Source organism: Pan paniscus, chromosome 15 (assembly GCF_029289425.2).
Source record: "Pan paniscus chromosome 15, NHGRI_mPanPan1-v2.0_pri, whole genome shotgun sequence".
Taxonomy (NCBI): Eukaryota; Metazoa; Chordata; class Mammalia; order Primates; family Hominidae; genus Pan; species Pan paniscus.
In genome coordinates this window covers 72,465,181-72,485,271 of record NC_073264.2, presented here as the reverse complement: position 1 = coordinate 72,485,271, position 20,091 = coordinate 72,465,181, and the positions used below count along the sequence as shown (strand labels likewise).

General features: G+C 39.6%; 1 protein-coding gene and 1 pseudogene across 20 annotated transcripts in view; one reads left to right on the top strand and one right to left on the bottom strand.

Moving 5' to 3' along the window:
- Nucleotides 1–20,091, bottom strand: part of SIPA1L1 (signal induced proliferation associated 1 like 1) — a 419,211-nt gene that overhangs the window by 373,819 nt on the left and 25,301 nt on the right. The window lies entirely within an intron of this gene.
- Nucleotides 7,230–20,091, top strand: part of LOC134728981 (PDZ domain-containing protein 11-like) — a 28,260-nt pseudogene continuing 15,398 nt past the window's right edge.

The window sequence follows — 20,091 nt, the reverse complement described above, 5'->3', positions numbered from 1 at the left end:
AAAAACCATGTGTGCTACATACTTCACATAGTTGAAATGAAGGAAGAATGCAATAATATATAAACAACAAAATGCCTTAGAAATGCAAAGGAATTATTATTTATTAATTTAAACATGTACTAAACTTGTATGCTCCACTGGGATAGAGAGAAGCTGAGAAACTACCATGTCATCAAACAACTACTGAGCAGTGAGAAAAGGCACACAGATGACACAAAGGCAGTCATGACTAATAACCTCAGGGTCTCAAAGTGCCTACGGGCAATAGTGGAAAGAGGGCTTTGAAAAGGCCGTGCAGAGGAGACTCTTGAGCTAGATTTTGGCATTATCGACAGTGGGGCACAGCACAGGTAGGCAAGTAATTCAAGACGTTCTAGGCCCAGCAGGGTGGCTCATGCCTGTAATGGGATGAGCTGGGGCACTTTGGGAGGCTGAGGCAGGAGGATTGCTTGAGCCCAGGAGTTCAAGACTAGCCTGTGCAACATGTGAGACCCTGTTTCTACAAAAAAATAAATTAGCCAGGCATGTGATGTGGTCCCAGCTACTCAGCAGGCTGAGATGGGAGGATGGCTTGAGCCCAAAAGGTCAAGGCTGCAGTGAGCCGTGATCGCACTACTACACTCCAGCCTGGGCAACAAGAAAAAAAAAAAATTGGCCTAGCATGGTGGCTCATGCCTGTAATCCCAGCACTTTGGGAAGCTAAGGCAGGTGGATCACTTGAAGCCAGGAATTCGAGACCAGCCTGGCCAACATGGGTGAAACCCATCCTCTACTAAAAATACAAAAATTAGCTGGGTGTGGTGGCATGCGCCTGTAGTCCTGGCTACTGGGGAGGCTGAGGCACGAGAATCGCTTGAGCCCAGGAGGCAGAGGTTGCAGTGAGCCAAGATCGCACTACTGCACTCCAGCCTTGGCTACAGAGTGAGACTCTGTCTCAAAAAAAAAAAAAATTGATGTTCTGCTGGAATATGCAGATGATGTGCTGTAGGCCAGAGGTTCTCAGCAAGAGGTCTCAGGGCTCTGAGGAGTCTGCAAGGTCATAATTATGTTAATAATAAAACCAAGACACATAATCACCAAAAATTAGAAACAACCCAAATATCCTTTAACTGGTAAGTGCACAAACTGTGATATATTCATATACTGGGACAGGACTCAGCAATAAAAATAAATTAGTGACACACACAACACAACTGAATCTCAAATGTCTTATGTTAAATGAAAGTAGCCAGATTCAAAAGGCTATATACTGTATAATTCCATTTATACGACAGTCATGAAACGGCCAGACTAAGGGTGGGAAGAGAAAATAGGTCAGAGGGTGCAGGGGTTGGGGAGGGGAACATTTGGGAAAGATGGAAATGTTTCGTATCTGCACTGTATTTACAACCATATGTGTTTACATTAAAAAGCGTGGATTTCCCTGAATATGAATTAAACCTTGATAAATCTAACTTTCAAAAATAACGTCATTTGCCTTTTTCACTCCCGTTAAGAGTACAGTGTTTGCCAGAAGCCACATGACTGTGATGATGCCATCATTCTGCAACTAAGGAATGTGTGCTTGTATATTCTTAGGTTTTATATTTTCTCCATTTTAATACTTCTAATACAGTAAATAGTCATGAATGTAACAGACATAAACAAAAACTCTCCTGAGTCCCCAATAATTTTTTAACAGCATAAAAGGTTTCTGAGACCAAGAGAGTTTCAGAACCACTGCTGTAGATAAGGAGGAGGCCCTGAAGTGTTCTAGCAAGGGAAACAGGAAAGAAGAACTGATGGAGGGAAACTAGTAAAGAAGTAATTACAGGATCTGATTAAGGCTGATCCCGGGACTAGAAAGAAAATAGGTCCACACATCATCTGTACCTTGTTATAAATCCCAAGCCCGTTTCTGGGCTGACACTTTGCTGGTGCATTCAAGTTTTGCAAACTAATTTCTGTTAACTGGTAATATAGTTAGGAAATAAAATCTGCTATAGGAGTCATCCTACAACACATTACTAATCAGTGATTTGTGGATTATTTACTCAGTTGCCAATGTCCTTCTTCAAAAGATGACAATCATTTAAAATTGACCTTTACACATTTTGAGCTTGAAAATTAAGCATCCTAAAGAGAGGCTCAAAAACTAACTTATAAGTGATTCAGTACCTCATGATCAATTAGGCAAATTAGGTAGTTGTTTAAAAAGCCAATGTGTTACTTCTCTAAAATATGTTTTCACTTGTATCCAGAAACACTATGACAATCTCAACTCAGCACAATTTTTTCTATGCAATGTGGTTTTCTGGATGGGAGGGGAGGGTGATTACGTTGTTTCTGTCTTTGTTTGGCATAGTTCCCTTTCCTCCTAGGGAAAACTCATTTCTAAATACAAGCTCTGTAAATTCCAAATTATTTCAAGTACAGATCTTTTTCTACAGTCTTCTCATACCCAGAACTATTATAGTACTTTGGTATGCCACAGAGAGGTAGAGAAATTATTCTTAAAACCATCCATGTCTTTAAGCTTTAAGCAAACAGAAAACAGATTGACTGATGACAGCTTGATCAATCAATCACTGGATGAAGGTGATAAGTATTAGAAGAAAGGATAATCCCTTTCCCAAAAAAGGTAAATACAGTTTTATAAGCCATTTTAAATGAGTGAGACTGTGTGTGTGTGTGTGTGCACGCCTAACTGCCATTACATATTGCTTCTCTAATTGTTTTAAGTAACCAACCCCACTAACACCTCAGCTAATACCAAACAGATGGAAATCTGTCTGGAGAATTCAAGTTGCCACTTTTCAAAAAATTCACCTATACTTCTATTACAGAAGCCTGAGAAACTCCAGACTCCTGCAAAAGTATCTGTGAATTATTAAGATAAAGTGAAATTACATCGTTACCTGAAAGTACAGTCCTTTGATTCTACTTTTCATAAAAATCTTGGAAATTAGACTACAGTCAACACTACAGGATATTTTAATTGGAAATTTCACCTAAAGATTGAAAAGGGGGAAATAATTAATCTGAAATACATGCAAAGATTGAAAAGGGGGAAATAATTAATTTGAGATACATGTACAATGCAGATAAAAATATCAATTTGATCAAAGATGAAATTTCCGTAAATGTGTTAAAGCCAAATGGTTTCTGCAGGAAACCTGTTTTCTGTGACTCAAATCCAAAATGGAAAACGTGGGTGGTTCTTCCTGTCTCACCATTAGAGTCAGCCAATTGGCTGGTGAAGCTTTCACACAACTTCAGCTCAAACCCCAGCCTTCCATCTGCTTTAACACTGCCATACCTTAGTGGAATGAAAGAGGAATAAAGGCTTTCTCTAGCCTCAAAGGAAGTCTTTCACAGGGAACCTTTGGTTTATTCTATCTACACCATACTTGATCAAACTGCCCATTTTTTAAAACTTCAAATCCAAAAGATGTGAAAAATAGTAAGAGCTAAATCACAAAATAATTCAAGGGCATTAAAACTATCTCTGATTGTGGAGCTGATTTCTAAAAAAACAGCAAACTCATCTCTCAAGTACGAAACTCCAGTGGCAACACACATGCCGGCTCCAGCCCATTACCTTGAACACAGCGGCATCTCTTCCCCAGCCACATGGCACTCACCATTTGCCATGACGGGCCGCCAACAGAGACCACATGTGAACTTCTAAACATGTGACTCCACCAGAATGGAGTATGAACCCAATATTTCTGTAGGGTATGTCTGCATATCCACCTAAAGCTACTAAATTAGCTAGTGTGACGCATTTAACTGAAAATATCACACGCAACAGTATGCCTTCAGTGAGAAAAGACCACTAGTACATGATACTAGCATGGTAAAACAATTGTGCATACACTGCTGCCCAACTGAATCTTAAATCCTTAAAGCACTGGAAAACCTGCTAGTGCAAGACAATAAAAATTCAGGCAGCTGCTTCCAATGGTGATGTAAGGACCCCACATGGCAAACTGCTCAGGGGTAGCTACTGTCCAGTTCCTAAAGATTCCAGGCCCACTTAAAAATCCTAAGGTCCCAGGAGGCTTTTTTCTCAAAAACTGCTAAAAGGCTGATACAGTTCACCCCATGTAGTAGAAAAAGGCCCTTGATAGGCCACCAGTGACTGCACAGCAAGTTCTTACGTAATGACTTATCTGGTAGTCACACAGGAAAACCCGTTGACCAGGATAAAGTGAGGGGCCCAGGTTCTCAGATAGTCATCTCAAGGGAACTGTTGTTACATGGAGCCACTGAAATGTGAAATACACACACACTATTTGTAAATGTGAATTTTAGAAAGTATATGTATGGAAGCACTAAGCATATCATGAACAAATACACACCATAAGCTTGTAGAGCCAAAAAAGACCCAATACCCCATTACCACTGTAATACTCTTAATTTTACCAATAAAATTAAGTCAAAACCTCCTGACTGCCAGCCCAGTGCTCCTAATAGTACACCTGCTTTCTTATCAACTGTGAAAACTACATTTTGGAGTATACTAAAATTGAGTTACAATTCAGTTGCGTGATCAATATCTCATTTAACCATGTGCTGCAAAAGCATAATTTACATAAAAGATTAAGAAGTAAAAACCTTTATCATATCCCTAGTGAAGGGGGAAGGGTACAGTGAAGTTTGCTGTCTTTCTCCATACCAGTATAATTTTATCCTCAGGAAAAAAATATATATATAAACTATATATACAAATCATCTCTCTTTTCAAAAACTGCTGCCAAAACCAGTACATCTAGGAAAAAGACACAAAATATGATGTCTTACTACCCTTACAAAGAATGGCATAAATAACAATCCTTTCTTAAGGTTTAAAATATTTTCTAAGTTATTTTCACTGTGCTATCATTAATTTCCTCTAATGTAATTTTAGAACAGATCAAGTAGATACATTTCCTCATTTCAGTTTCTTTAAAACTTTGATTTGCTGACACTTCTTCTAAGACAATAATCAACAGTGATCTCTCATTCTGTTCATTTTCTCAACTTCCAAAAGGCAATTCCTCAAGTAAGCACATTTTTGCAAGACTAAAATAATGCACATACTTACACACATAAAAAGAGAAAGACATAAATACTTTGTATAGGATGAAATAACTGCGTGACTTTTGAAATTTTTAAGATAAAATGCAGACCTCAAAACAAGTTCATAATTGCTCCCTGGGTTATCTCCAAAGAGAGGCTTGTACATTCATCTCCTATTGATACTTCAGTGAAAATCTGTGACAAAAATTCATCCCAACTCTGCCGTTAACTAGCTGTGTGATAGATACTGGGCAGGTCATGTAAGCTTTGGACTTAGGCTCATATAAAAAGTTGGCATATCTGATTTCTATAGTATTTTCTAGGTTTCTTAATATCTTCCTAAGACATTATCTATCATCTTTATTGTCACTGAATTCTAAAGGTCAAATATATCTTTAGATAATAAAAATAACCATTCATAAACTACCTTACGCCCTAGAACTCAATAGAAGACTACCATCAGCTTATCTGAAACCTTTAGAACATTATAAGCTTTATCTTCATTAAATGTTATCGCTTTGTCTCATGTTTTAGCATTTTGTAAAAAGTTTAGATTAGTAGAAATGTACTCTCACATCCAGATGATCCCGAAGCACCATTCAACTCTCACAAGATGGGAGATCTTGATGCCTTCACTTCCTTCCTCATCCATCCTCCATCACCACAGTACCCTCATACCCTGAAACTCAACTTTTTGGGCCACAATGTTGACAACAAAAACCTTTTAAACCACTTATGTTAAAAATCAGCTACATGTCCAAGTCTGTATCTGAGAATCTCTGTATGCATTTTTATCATTTAGTACTCTCAATTTTAAGATCTAAAGAACCAGTTCCATTGATAATATCTGCATAATCTCATGACTCTTCATCTGAATCTGAGTTCCCTGTTTATTGCCAAACAAGCAAGGAGGTTCCAGAAAACTGTATACAACACAACTCATGCACTTACTTTCTTTATATACCAACTGATGATTTTGCCATCCTCAATTAAGTCAATTAAAAAAACAACCAGTAGGACTGAGAATCTGTCATTTTACCAGTAGGAATCCCAAAAAGCAGCTGCTTTTGCCAAGTTCATTCATTCAACACATTTATTATCTACTATGTGGCAGGCACTTTTTATTTTTCATCCTGGGGATATATAAACAGACAAAAGTCCCTGCCTTCATATGCTCTACTGAAGAAGATGACACACCATAAATAGAAACCATAATAGACAAATTATATGGAGGAGATGTACATATAAGGTGTATTAGTCTGTTCTCATGCTGCTAATAATGACATACCCGAGACTGGGTAATTTATAAAGAAAAAGAGGTTTAGTGGATTCACAGTTCCACATGGCTGGGGAGACCACACAATCATGGCGGAAGGTGAAGGAAGAGCAAAGTGACATCTTACATGGCGGCCGGCAAGAGAGCGTGTGCAGGGGAACTGCCCTTCATAAAACCATCAGATCTCATGAGACTTATTCACTATCATGAGAACAGCACAGGAAAAACCTGCCCCAATGATTCAGTTACCTCCCACTGGGTCCCTCCCACAATATGTGGGGAATATGAGAACCTCAATTCAAGATGAGATTTGGGTGGGTACACAACCAAACCATACCATAAGGTCAGAGGGGATACGTGCTTGATATGGTTTAGATCTGTGTCCCCACCCAAATCTCAAGTTCAATTTTAATTCCCAGTGTTAGAGGTGGGGCCTGGTGGAAGGTGACTGGATTTTAGGGGTAGATCCTTCATGAATGATTTAGCACCATCCCTTTGGTGCTGTTCTCAAGTTCACACGAGATCTGGTTATCTAAAAGTGTATAGCACCTTCCCACTCTCTCTCTTCCTCCTGCTCCAGCCATGCAAGACGTGCCTGCTTCCCTCTGCCATGACTAAAAGTTTCCTGAGGCCTCCCCAGAAGCTGTCATGCTTCCTGTACAGCCTGTGGAACCGTGAATCAATTACATCTCTTTCTTTATAAATTACCCAGTCTCAGGTATTTATTTATACTAGTGCAAGAATTGACTAATACAGTGCTATTGCAAAGAAAAAGGACAGGCTGTTAAGAAAAAAGGATTCAGGAATGAATGGAGGGCAGGTGGGCTCAGTCTTAAACAGGACGGGGTCAGGGTAAGACTCACTACAAAGGCAGTGTCTGAGCAAAGACATGAAGGAGATGATGAAGTGAGCCAGACTGAAGTTTCCTAGTAATTCTTAACTTGTACCGACTATACACGTAATGGCAAATGCTTTAGCAAAAGAGTTATGTATGAGCAAATTTATAAACAACCCAGAAGACTAAAATAGAAGAGAGCTGTGTGTAAATCCCCTTCATTTTTGCAGCTTATTTTACCAAGTGAAACTTACAACTTCAATTAGGTATGCTTGGTGTGTTTTTACCCCAAGTGTTATTTTGAACAAAATTCTTACTTCTGTGATTCATTTTCCTCAAAATTCAAAAATAAATGTCCCACTATTCATTTGAAACATAAAAGAGCACCAGTGTTGGCCGGGCACAGTGGCTCATGCCTGTAATCCCAGCACTTTGGGAGGTCCAGGCAGGTAGATCACTTTGAGTTCAGTAGTTCAAGACCAGCCTGGGCAACATGGCAAAACCCGTCTCTACAAAAATACAAAAAATAGAGGCCAGGCACACTGGCTTACGGCCCAGTACTTTGGGAGGCCAAGGTGGACCACTCACTTGAGGTCAGGAGTTCGAGACCAACCTGGCCAATGTAACAAAACCTCGTCTCTACTAATAATACAAAAAAAAAATTAGCTGGGCATGGTGGTGTGCACCTGTAATCCCAGCTACTTGGAAGGCTGGGTTGCTTGAGCCCAGGAGGCGGAGGTTGCAGTGAGCCAAGATGGCACCACTGCACTGCAGCGTGGGTGACAGAGTAAAACTGTGTCTCAAACAACAACAACAAAAATTAGCCGGCATTGATGGCTCATGCCTACAGTACCAACTACTTGGCAGGCTGAGGCTAGAGAATCGCTTGAGCCCAGGAAGCAGAGATTGCAGTGAGCAGAGATCATGCCACTGTGCTGCAGCCTGGGTGACAGAGTGAGACCCTGTTTCAAAAAAACAAAAGAGCACCAGTGTTATCAACCAACAACTCCACTAAGACATCCTGACTATTACGTCAGGGCTCAAATCCCAGTATGGGGAATCCAGGAGCTTTTCCCAATGTGGAGAAACCTGTGCTTTCCTAGAGAGTTTAGTGGGAAATGAATAGGCTATGAAATCAGGCGGCCTTACCACCAACCAGCTATACAGTCTTGAGCAAATCACTTCAGCCCCCGGGCTTTGGTTTCCTCAACTATAAAAATCAGGGTGTTGGACCATGTGATTTCGAAGTTCCTTATAGGGCTAACTCTCTTTCACACACACACACACAAAAAAACTTCAGATAAATAGCCATCTATTAAAAATTATAACATTAGCCAAGCACGGTGACACACAGTCCCAGCTACTCGGGAGGCTGAAGGGGAGGATCACCTAAGCTTAAGCATAGAAGTTTGAGACTGCTGTGAGCTACGATCACGCCACTGCACTTCCCCCTAGGAGACCAGAGTAAGACCCTGTCTCTAACACATAAAATTTTTTTAAAATTATAATAATGTCATGATTTGTAATTCTGCTAACCCACCATCAGATTCATATTAATTTCATTCTTCAATATTCTTCAAATAACTAATGAATTTATACTAACTGATTCATAAGTCTCAACTCTCTCTGATCAGAAAAACAAATTCACAAGAATGGGTCTTGACTTGCAGTGGTATTCACCAAGGATTAAAAAAAAAAACCCTGGAATTTCTCTGTCTTTGGCTTTCCTATCAACATACCCCTGCTAGCTTAAATAGAATTTTAAAGTAACACAACCATAAAATATTCTTTATATCCCTCAGTGAAATAGTATTTGTTGTTGCTGTATTTTGTAGAGACATGGTCTCACTCTGTTGCCCAGGCTGGAGTACAGTGGCACCATCATAGTTCAGTGCAGCCTTGAACTGGGCTCAAGCGATCCTCCTGCCTCAGCCTCCCTGGTAGCTAGGACAACAGGTGTGCTTTTTTTTTTTTTTTTTTTTTTTTTGGTAGAGACAAGGTCTTGCTATGTTGCCCAGGCTGGTCTTGAGCTCCTGGCCTTAAGTAACCCTCCTGCCACGGCCTCCCAAAGTGCTGGGATCACAGGCATGAGCCACGTGCCTGGCCCAAAAAGTACGTTTTTAAATAGTAGGTTTCCTTAAAAGTTTCACTTAAAAGCTTATATTATTGATTACTATTATACTGCTTATAATTATAATTAACATTATATTATTTTAAATTGATACTGTAATAAGTATCTGTTATTCATGGAGCCCCAAATCATCTTTGTTATGTTTTCACTACTTCCTTACTGTGTAAACCTCACTTCCCAATATAGAATTTAAAAAAAGAAAGCAAATAAGCAAATTGGGGGTATACAAGCAGACATGTTAATTAGGTTCCACCAACCAGACATACCACATGGGGCTCCTTCAGAACGGAGTTATATAGGGAAAGTGGAAGAAGGGGGGTGAGTCTTGCTTGGGTTCCTGGTTTGCAGCACCCTGACTTTATCAGGAGCAGCAGCTCCTCAGCAGGCTTGTTCCACAGTGCAGAACTGGCAACCATTCCCAGAAACTCAGAGTACAGTCTCTTTTGTCAGCCTGCCCAATCTGCTAAACTAGCTATCACCCTTAATAAATCACTTGCTGCTTACACTACTAGAATAACTCTTAGTATCTGTAACAAAAAACCCCAACCAACACTCATAGCAAATATTCATTTCATTATTTCCACATACAAGAGCTGAGATTGAAAAGAAAACAACACACAAAACATTCCACCATATAAGCCAAGAATTCTTTGTATCAAGCCAGGGCTTATATTCACAATCAACACTTCGAACCTTCCCTTATATGTACTTTCTCATAAATTTCAACACCTCTGCCATGCAAGGAGAAGAAAACGGTTTTTGCCTAATTTTCTATCAATAAAGAGTCTGATGACAGTAACTTGGCAAGATATTTGAGAAGAGGATACAATAAACATCATTTTCTATACCAGCTCAAGTTTATGGAGAATCCTGCAGTGTTAGGTAGCACTTTCAGAACATTCCCCAACTGCAGGCAAGGTGATCTAATGCCGTATTTGAATGCCAAAATGATCAGTACTTCGTGCCAAGGCATAACTTAATTCACAAAGCAGCAGTGAACTTTTCACTGATTTCCTCCATCCCTCGGGGTAAGATAATCACGTTAAAACCACAGACACATCAGGCAACTAAAATAGGACACTATTATCTAATACTAAAAGCAGACTGGAAGCACTGAGAAGTGATGATGCATGTTAAAATTCTCTTCTTGGTATAAAGATTAAGTCCTATACAATTACTTGGCAAAGATGGAAAAAGTAATCAGCGGTTAATAATACTGGTCCTTAAAGTGGCAACAGAATCTTACAAAGGACATTTGATATCTTTGACTAATACTGTCAAACTACACAAGGTACTTTTCAGGTAATACTCAAAGGCAAAACTTTATAAAGATCGCTTACACGTTTCTGAAGGCCCTTAATGACACTGATAATGATTCAGTGCATCTCAATGCTCTGCCAAAGCACAAGTATGCATTGTCTCGGCACAGTGATTCAAGACAAGTCTCACTAATGTTAGTGACCCCCGGGCCCTGGGTCTCCAGGCACTCAGCAAGCTTTCCCTTTGTCATCGCAGTACCTCACCTTGCCTCCTGCTCCCTGAATGGCTTTTATCAAACAATTTATAGTGCACTTAGCTTTAGCACTGATGGTGGGGAGAAAGGGAATATGCAAAAGTTAAAACATAAACTATATTCTTCCCTAAGAACAAAGCAAATCAACTTGCTTAGGAAAACTTAGAGCTTGGCTACTTCAAAAACATTTTAAAATTTCATAGAGAATGTCTGCAAAGTAGTTACTACGATGACTCTCAAGCTTTACTACAACTACACATGTACCATATGTGTCCTCTGATTGCACCTGGCACACACAGTCTTTTTTTTTTTTTTAAGAAATGAAGTATCGGGCCAGGCGCGGTGGCTCACGCCCATAATTGCAGCACTTTGGGAGGCCAAGGCGGGCAGATTGCTTGAGGTTAGGAATTCAAGACAAGCCTGGCCAACATGGTGAAACCCCCACTCTACAAAAATACGAAAATTAGCCAGGTGTGGTGACGGGCGCCTGTAATCCCAGCAACTCAGGAGGCTGAAGCGGGAAAATCACTTGAACCTGGGAGGCAGAGATTCCAGTGAGCCAAGATGGCCACTGCACTCCAGCGTGGGCAACAGAGCGTGACTCCATCTCAAAAAAAAAAAAAAAAGAAACAAATGAAGTATCTCTAGGCCAGAAATGACACACAGCCTACTTTAATTTTTCGTTTATCATGTTTAGACTCTAATCGCAATCTTATTGCAAGATTAACGATATGATGCTCATTTGTTAATAGTATCAACATCAAAGGATACATGCATAATACCACAAATCAGTGATTCCCAAAGCTGGTTTGCAAAACAATACCTGCATCTGTAGGTCCTCAGAGAAATGGGGGAAAAAAAAATTGTTTGAGTATTTCATAAGGCTAAATTTATCCAGTTTAAATGGTTGATCTTTATTTTGAAATTGTGTCTTTTCCTATTCTTTCGGTATTCGAATGGCCTTTCTTTATAAAATGCTGAAAAAAATTAAGATTACATCTGTGAAATACAAGCAGATGGCTGGCACTACTCCACATCTTCTGCACCTTCTCCCCATCTCCAACTTCCCAATTCCCCTCTTTCCAGTTGCTCAGGCAAAAAATAAAAATAAATACTAAAATAATACCTAGTGCCATTCTTCTTTCTTCCACATCCCAGTTCCAGGCCATGAGTATATCCTTCAGCTTCACACTGAAAACCTACCAACAGTCAACTACCCCATTTATTGCCACCACCAGGTCTAGTCACCATAATCACTCCCTCAGACCACTGCCACTGCCTCTTAACTGGCTCCCTACTTCAGCCCCACTCCCAAAAGGCTATTCTCAACACAGCAGCCTAGCGACTCTGTTAAAACCTAGGTAAGACCAGGTCAATGCTGCGCTTAAAACCCTTCAGGAGTCCCATCTCAGTGAGAGGAAATTCTTCAGCAAGCCCCACCTGCTGTCTCAATGCCTCTCTCAGCTCATCTCCGCTCCTCCATTACTAGCCATGCCCTTCTAGGCACCTGGCCTTGTGTTCTTCACACCTGCTGCCTCTTTGGTCTAAAATGTCTCCTCCAGGTCAGACACCTGTATGATTAGTGACCTTACTTCTTCAAGTGGTTACTTGAAATTCATCCTTATCTTTGTGACCTTGAGATAAACTAAAATTTCTTAAAACAGGACACCATTAAGAGAGCTGAAAAGGCAAGCCAACAAGTGGAAGAACAGATGTGCAATACACATATACAATGGAGAACTCATCTAGAATATATTTTTTAAATTTCTATAAATCAATAATGAATGTGGTATTTAGTCATTTTATTTATTGATATAATTTGCATATGGTGAAATTCACTCTTTTTAGTGTACAGTTTTTCTGTGGGTTTCCACAAATGTATATGGTCATTTAACCACAACACAATGAAAATACAGAACATTTCTATCACACCAAAAAGTGGTTCAAAATGGCCAATAAATATGAAAAGGTGCTTAAATGCATTAGTCTTCCACAATGGAACATCTCTACACAACTACCGGAATAGCTAAAGTTAAATGGCAGGAGATGCCAAATCCTGACATGTCTGTGGAGCTCTCACATGCCATTAATAGGTATACAAATCAATATAATCACTTTAGAAAACTGTTTATCAGTATCTACCAAAGTGAATGTACACATATCCTATAACCTGGCAATTCCACTTCTAATTATATCCCCTGTAGATGGCATCACTAAAAAGAAATATACAAGCATGTTTGCTGCAGGACTACTCATTAGCTAGAGATAGAAGACAGTAAACTGTGGTATCATGATACAATTTAATACTCTACAGCAACAAAAATGAATAAACTACAAATACTTGTAAGAGCATAGATGGATCTCACCAAATCAATGTTGGTAAAAGAAGCCAGAAACAAAAGAATATATTATACATTATGACATTAATATAAAGCTCACAAACCAGCAACAGTAACCTATGGTGTGAGTCCTCAGGAAGCAAGGCTTCAACTAGGAGGGGGGGTAACCAGACCTCCTAAGGGGCAGTTAAAATTCTGTTTCTTAATTTGAGTGCTGATTACACAAGTGTATTCACTTCGCAGAAATTCAACCCTCCCAGCTACTCAGGAGGCTGAGGTGGGAGGATCACCTGAGCCCAGGGAGGCTGCAGTGAGCCATGATTACAACACTGCACTCCAACCTGGGTAACAGAGTGAGACTGTCTCAAAAAGAAAAAGACAGAAAATTCATCCCATGGTACATTTGTGCTTTCTGCACTTTTCTGTATTTGTTACACTACAATATAAAGTTTGTTTTTAAAAAAAATCACCTTTTCAATGAGGCCTTCTCTGGCCACTCTAATATTTCCACCAGTCCCATTGTTTATCATACTCCTTTTCTACTTATTTTTCCTCTGGCACACTTGTTAATACCTAGCACACTATCTCACACACTAGATATATTTTACAAACTTACGTTGTTTACTGTCTGGCTCCATCCACTAACCTGTGAGTTCCATGAACACAGATATTTTGTCCAGTTGGCTGAGTACAGAGTCCCCAGTAGCTAGAATAACACCTGGAAGATAGTAGGCACTCAATATAGATTTAATTAATCTATTAATTATACAGCATTGCCCAATTTAATTGTTAATTATGTTTGTGGATTCAAGCCATAAATTCTTACAGTTGTCTTGTTATATTTAAACAATAAGTTGGTTGTTGTTCTGTCTGAATAACGCTTCTCAACATGGTTTTGAGACTTCTCATCTTCCAAGTTCCAGATCAGGTTCTGATCAGTTTATGGTATAATAAACCGTATTAGGAAACCATACAGGAAACTCTTACACTCTGAATTCTATTCACACCTAACTTTATAAATGAAAGCTAAGGCTGCATTAACCTTTCTCTCAGTCATATCCACCCTACTGACTCATACTGAGTTTAGAAGCAAATAAAAGTAACAAAGGGATTTAATTCCATTTTTTTCCTTCACATAAACATAAATCATGAAATATTCCCAACCTATCATGGTACCTTTAGTGTTGAGTCCTAAATGTAGAAATTTTCAACTATCTCCATCTATTCCAAGTTTTGGCTAGCCATTTCAACAGCTTTCTTTTAAAGCTGTGGTTCTCAACTTTTTTCCATCACTGCACCCCTAAAGAGACTTTTTAGGCATTTTTTCTTAATCACCCTCTCCCATGAAATTTTAGTATCACAGAAAAACTATTTATCTGTTTATGTAATTATACTGTACTTGCAACCTAAAGAGTAGCATTTCTGCCCCCACAACCCCTACAACCAATTTCACCTCTTTGAAATTTTATAAAGGCATATTTTAAACTTGAAAAGTAATTTGTCAACTACTACCTTACCTTTCTAACTTCACATATAAATTTGTTAACAATAAAACTATTTCAAAGATCAAAGTTGTAACCCACAGAAATCAAATACAGAGTGCAACAGCACAGGACAAAATGCTTCTCTTCCAGCTTGTGCAGATCCATCAAATCTACTATTCAACAAGCTACAAATCCACCTAATACCCATATCACATTTTCCCATCTTGTTCATAAGGACAGCCTTTTCTTAAACTAAATATTCCGTTGAAATCAAAAGACAGCATTCCCCTAATTAATAACCTATTTAAACTTTTCAGAATCTATCTTTAAAGGAAAACAAGATTAGCACAGAATGACTTATTTTAGTCTCTCCTAAGTCCCTCTGGGGGACTTAGGACCACTGCAATCCCTAACTTCACTCTTTTAAGAGTTTCCTATGTCCCTGGACACAGATCAGTACATTTTCCACATTATGAGCAAACTTTTTCAATGCAGATCTGATCATTCTGCTCCCTGGATATTTAAAATCTTTCCAGGGCTCTCCTAGGCGTATAAAAGCCCCAAGTCCTTAGCATAATAGGCAAAACCTCACTAGGTTTTGCCAATCGGTGGCAATCAGTGGCCAATCGGGTAAGGCCAATCAGTGGCAATACCTCTCACTTTTTTTTGTTTTGTCATGAGAAAGAGTCTTGCTCTGTCGCCCAGGCTGGAATGCAGTGGTGCGACTCGGCTCACTACAACCTCCACCTCCTGGGTTCAAGCAATTCTCCTGCCTCAGCCACCCGAGTAGCTGGGATTACAGGCACATGCCACCATGACCAGCTAATTGTGTGTGTGTGTGTGTGTGTGTGTGTGTGTGTGTGTGTGTGTGTGTGTGTGTGTGTGTGTTTAGTAGAGACGGGGTTTCACCACATTAACCAGGCGCAGTGGCTCACGCCTATAATCCCAGCATTTTAGGAGGCCAAGGCAGGCAGATCACGAGGTCTGTGATCACGAATAGGAGTTCGAGACCTCCCACTTCTAAAAAGTTTTTTCATAATCACTTTACTCCATCCAGCAGAAATGCTCTTATAACCAAGCCTCAGCACCTGCCTGCCCTCCCCACCCTACTCTATTTTCCCTTAGTCTCTTCAGATTTTAGAAGCAGTATCACCTCTTCAAAAGATGTCCTATTCTCCACATCCTCCCCAGTGTCACAAGAGCACTCCTTAACCAGGTTCCTAAGCACTCTGCCTATATTTGGGGATTACTTACTAATGCGTCTGCTTTCCCCACTCTTGGGCCATCAAAAAATATGTGCAAGGAAATGCACTAAGGATACTAGCTACAAGCTGACCTCCTAAATTCAGAACTTGACATTCACCTTTGTTCCTCCGGCAGCAGGAGTACCAGGAACCCACAGGAATTAGAAACCCAGTGAATGTTTTTTGTAATACTGAAACCATCCTGGCTCCTGGTAACCACTACCTTTTTCTCTCATGCTATCAAATCACCTGTTTAAACCTATACTAAAATTCTGTCAGAAAGTCACATGAAACTTTTTCTAGTTTCCTTTCTCTAGGAAAAAAAATCTATTTCCTTTCTTTAGGGAAAACAAATGAAAACACTGACGTAAACCTTCAGATTTCAGGAGTGTCAGGGCTCAGAATACATTACCCCCAAAAGATTCTGAACTGAAGGAAACTGGAGGGGCCCCAGAAACAAGGTCACTTCCCCTGCCTTCTATGTGAAGCATGGTCATAAAGGAATTCTCCGACCCATCTTACCTGAAAATAGATCATAAGACCCTTATTCCAGAAGGGTTCTGCCCCACACCCAGCAGAAAAGTAATGCTCAACACAGAGAGGCTGAGAAGAATCTGGACAGGCCTTGCTGGGTTCCCCTCTCAGTTTATTACCATTAGATCATTCCCTTTTTGTGCAATCACATTACTACATGGCCATGATTCTCCATCAAATGTAAGCATAGAAACAGTTTTCCTTGGGTCTTTGAGTCTTCATTTCTGAAAGCTCCCACGTCATATATAACTTGTTAAACAAATCTGTGATATTTTCTTTCTTGCTAACCTGTCTTTTGCTAACAGGAGTACTGACCACAACCCTTGCGGTGGATGAGGAAAAGGTATCATCTTTTTGCCCCTGTAAGAGCTTCTCTCACCTTATCAGTTCTTGAAGTTTCCCAACTGCGGTTCCTCAAATTAATGGTAGAGTTTTCAGTATCCTGGGGAAGAATCCATTTCAGCCTGGAGATTCTTATTTATTTTAAGTGAGTAAGAACTTGTTTGCTTTACTCTCATCTTTCATATTCTACCCTTCTCTGTCTGAAAAATACTTTCCTACCATAAAAGATACTAAGAAAAAGGAGTGAATTACTCTGAAATCCCTTTTGTTAAAATTAAACAGTGGGTTTAGCCTCTTTTTAGTTATCACTTTGTTTTAAAGCTTAAAAACTAATTTGCATACACTTTAATAAAGCGGAACACAGATACACTTTATGACACAGCAAGTCCACTCTTAGACATACATCTAATGGGAAGGCATGCCCCATGTGCACCTCAACATGCATGCAAGAAAGGGCCTAATGACCAGAAGTTGAAAACTGAAACTCAAACATCCATCAAAAGAAGACAGTATAAAGAGTTGGATATTGATACAACGGAAAACTATTGACTAAAGAAAATGAACTACAGGAAATACATGGATAAATTTTACATGTTAGGCAAGATAAACCAGGTACAAAAGAAAACATGCTGTAAAATCCCATTTCTACAAATTTCAAAAAATATATAAAAACTAATCAATGGTGACAGAAGTCAAAAGAGCTGTTATCTTTGGGGTGCAGGAGGGCTAATGATTGCAAAGGTGCAGAAGATGGCTTTTGGGGGGGCTGGTAATAGTCTCTGTGTTGACCCTGCATGGTGGTTACATGTGTGTATGCATTTTCTGATCATTTATCAAGCTGTACCTTTACAGTTTGCATACTTGATGTGGATTATACTTCCAAAAATTTTTTTAAATCACTGTGGTAATTTCAAATTTTTTTCCTGCAAGCCACGGGTCACCCTAGGTATACTCTGTCTAAAATATTTGTAGCAGTTCGGCCTATTCTTTTGTTTTCATGCTTACTACATGCCCTTTTCTCTTTTGTATTCCACTTAAAGTCTGGCCTCCTGAATAGAAAGACAACCCACAGAGTGAAACATTTTGCAAATCTAATAAAAGATCTGTATCTAAAATACATAAGGAATATTTACAACTCAACAAAAAAAGACAAAAACCTTAACTTTAAAATGGGCAAAAAATGTAAACAGACATTTCTCCAAAGATCTACAAATGGCCAGCAAACACATAAAAAGATGCCCACCATCATTAGTCATTAAGGAAATAAAAGTCATTCACACCTATTATGACAGCAAAAATAAAAAGAAAAGCCATACAGTAACAAGTGTTGGCAAAGATGTGGAGAAATTGGGACCTTAATACACTGCTCGTGGAAATGGAAAATGGTACAGTCACTTTGGAAAACAGTCCGGCAGTTCCTCAAAAGCCCGGATTGTTTAGAGTTACTAAGCATAGAGTTACTATATAAGTCAACAATTCAACTCCTAGGTATATATCCAAGAAAAAATGGAAACATATGTGCACATTAAAACTTACACCTGCAAAGCAACATTATTCTTAATAGCCAAAAAGTAGAAAAACCCAAGTGTCCATCAACTGATGAATAGAAAAAAACAAAATGTTATTAGAATAGAATATTACTTGACAAGACAAAGAAATAAAGTATGATATATGCTACAACATGTACAAACCCTGAAAACATTATTAGAAGCCAGTCACAAAATACTACATTTTGTTTGGGCATGGTGGCTCATGCCTGTAACTCCAGCACTTTGGGAGACCGAGGCAGGTGGATCACTTGAGGTCAGGAGTTCAAGACCAGCCTGGCCAACGCGGTGATACCCCATCTCTACTAAAAATACGAAAAAAAAAAAAATTACCCAGACGTAGTGGCGTGTGCCTGTGATCCCAACTACTCGGGAGGCTGAGACAGGAGAATCGCCTGAACCTGGAAGGCAGAGGCTGCAGTGAGCCGAGATCACACCACTGCACTCCAGCCTGGGCAACAGAGCAAGACTGTCTCAAAAAAAAAAAAAAAGAAAGACTACATATTGCTTAAATTTACATGAAACATCCAGAATAGACAAATCAATAGAGACCGAAAGTAGATTAGTGGTTGCTCAGGGCTAGGGAGATAGAAAGATAGGCAGGAGGGTGATAACTAACGTGCATGAAATTTATTTTTGAGGTAATGAAAATGTTCTAAAATTGTTGTGATGGTTACACACAGCTGTGAATACATTAAAAGCCACTAAATTGTACACTTTAAATGGGCTAACTGTATAATGTGTGAATTATATCTCAATAATCTTTTTTAAAATCTGGCTTCTTTTCCAATGACCCTGAACACTTTGTTGACTTCTTTAGAAGCCATCCCCGCCTTTGCTTACCATCATGACTTGCAATCATACAATCACAATTTTTGTTTCTTGGCGCTCCCCACACATCTCGATGAAACCATACTCTTTTCTACAGTTCTGCTGGCCTTGGAGGTAATACCATCTTTGCTCTGAGCTTCATGAGACACCTTTCTAAAAATCTCATGTGCAAGAGGGTCTTGCACAACTTCCATCAGGATGAAACCCCAAAATAAAATAGCCAGTTTCACCCAAAGTTCTCAGCATGAATTAACTAGTCAAATTTCCACCTCTACCTTCTAAAAATGAAATTATCAGTAAGTCTAAGACTTATCAGATGTCTCCAGTTACAGGGTTGAGATTTCCACACATATAGTTTAAACACACCATTTATAAACTACCTTGTCTCTGTGTCAGGTTAAAAATTATACAAATTTGACTGGGTGCGGTGGCTCACACCTATAATCCCAGCACTTTGGGAGGCCGAGGCAGGCAGATCATGAGGTCAAGAGATAGAGTCCATCCTGGCCAACATGGTGAAACCCCATCTCTACTAAGAATACAAAAATTAGCTGGGCGTGGTGGCAAGCGCATGTAGTCCCAGCTACTCGGGAGGCTGAGACAGGAGAATTGCTTGAATCCGGGAAGCGGAGGCTGCAGTGAGCGAAGATCGTGCCACTGCACTCCAGCCTGGCAACAGAGACTCCATCTCAAAAAATAATAATAATAAATTATACAAATTTATTCAGGGATGCATATAAGAGTAAGCTCTGGGTGCCAGGCGCAGTGGCTCACGCCTGTAAACCCAACACTTTAGGAGGCCGAGGCAGGCAGATCACGAGGTCAGGAGATGGAAACCATCCTGGCTAACACGGTGAAACCCCGTCTCTACTAAAAATACAAAAAAATTAGCCGGGAGTGATGGCAGGCGCCTGTAGTCCCAGCTACTCAGGAGGCTGAGGCAAGAGAATGGCATGAACTCGGGAGGCAGAG